At 39.6% G+C, this 1,872-nt stretch overlaps 1 long non-coding RNA gene across 1 annotated transcript; it reads right to left on the bottom strand.

The window, feature by feature from the left end:
* Positions 1-435: 435 nt before the first annotated feature.
* LOC136262295 (uncharacterized) lies at positions 436-951 on the bottom strand. The gene is made up of 3 exons (XR_010704168.1): positions 817-951; positions 685-743; positions 436-630 (listed from the first exon to the last, which is right to left on the bottom strand). It is a non-coding gene; the product is annotated as an uncharacterized lncRNA (long non-coding RNA).
* Between the last annotated feature and the right edge of the window lie 921 nt (positions 952-1,872).

The raw sequence follows: 1,872 nt of genomic DNA, 5'->3' as shown, positions 1-1,872 counted from the left end.
ACAACAAAAATTCGATGAATCCATGCATCTCATCACTGGTCGTCTGAACATTCTGAAAGTGATACCTCACTCAATCAACCATATATTCTGTTTATTAGACTGAATAAAGTCATGATTACCTAAACAATCACTTAATTAATGTTTTATAATTATCCTATTCCATTTTCCTGGAGGTTCCACTGATAAAATGCAATTTCAGCAATGATAGCAGCTAGCCAAGTTGCAAGTTGATGCAGAAAGCATTCCATTCTGTAAAATAGACCCCATCCAGAATTCAACTCAGTACTCAGGCTGAGATATCTGACAATAGTCCACTACTCGGTTTTTTTTTTGGTTTTTTTTTATTAATGCTTTACAGCACAAGTGCTGAAGGTCTGTAGGACACCTGGTCCTACAGCCTGCTCAAAGACTTTAGCTACTTAGACTTAGGTTAATGAATCATTGATGTTCACACAATATAGCCTCCTTGAGGTATCTGAATGTTTGCTCCTCACACACTGCACAAAATTCCTTTAGATTCTGCTTAGACTGAGTTGATTCAGATTGTCACCATACTTGTTTCCTTTGTAGTGTAGCTATACACATACTGATTTATGCCGATTAGAAAGGCTGGGCCTCAGACTGTACATTCTAAAGTCAAGTCTCACATACTAGTAAAAACAAGTCATGCATTAAGTTCCCTACTTGATATATCCGAAGATGAAATCACTGAGTCAGCTATTCCCACAATTAGTACTTCGTTACTGATGACAACCAACAAGAACCCACAATCGATCCTTAAATTCGTTTTATCTTTCTTGGGGTACGTTTGATTACCTGCTGGAAGTGCCACTGATAACTTGTACAGCAATGGTAAGCTGCAAGCTTCAATCTGAGAAAGCATTCCGTTCCGCAGTTTAGTCCATCATTCCGTTCCGTTCCGTTCCGTAGAATAGTCCCCACCCTATGTACTGCTGTATGAATATATAGTTGAACATTGTGTTCACTTTATATAAATAGCTAATGTTCTGATACAACGTCAGCTCTCTGAAGCTGACCTATGGTAATGAACACTAGCATCAGAAACAAAGCATTGACAGCCATATAGACAGCCTTGAATAGTGAAGCACACTATACAAATGAAAATTTTTGTGTTGTTCTAGCTATATAAGAATACAAACCAGTCACCGACAGCCGCGGTCAGTCTAGGCTTGCGTCGATTATGCCGGCATGATTATTGGCATAATAGGGGATGAAAAACATAAAGCATAATGCTGGCATAATGCACTTGTCAATTTCATGCCCCACCCCCCCACCCTCCCTAACCTAGTGGAGGAGCCAGCCATACTTCTGATTAAAATAGCAACTAAACTTTGTCAGGCCAAGAAACTCATGAAAATATGCACATTTTACTAGCATTTATTACAATTTCACCTGAAATCAAAACGAACCAAAGTCAAACTAACCGTGAAATTGTCTTTCAGCACCTTCGTACGTACTAAGCGCCTCTAAAAATAATTATCGCGTCGCAGTTGTTTAAGACATTCAGGGCCTTTAAAACAACTTGTAAGACTTTACAACTATCTGAAAAGGCCAAAATGGTAAAAATCAACAGTGAGACACTACTAAGAGGTGATTATTTGCTACTTCAAAAATGCAGCACTGAACTAGAGAATCTGGCTCTCCCCAACCACTTACAACTTAGCCTGTTTGTGCCCCTCCCCTTGCCAACTCCTGGATCCGCCCCTGCTAGCTACAGGGTAGGTTTATTTAAAATACTAGTCGCATGCATGAAATATGCGCTTAGTTATTCTTGAGGTGTTGTCAAATCCCCATGCATGGATTTGACAGCCGATTTTGCCCCAGTAGAGGAGAATTTGACACCACGATTTG

This window comes from Dysidea avara, chromosome 7 (assembly GCF_963678975.1).
Source record: "Dysidea avara chromosome 7, odDysAvar1.4, whole genome shotgun sequence".
Taxonomy (NCBI): Eukaryota; Metazoa; Porifera; class Demospongiae; order Dictyoceratida; family Dysideidae; genus Dysidea; species Dysidea avara.
Note: the sequence above shows the minus strand (reverse complement) of the source record. Positions and strands in the feature narration are given on the sequence as shown.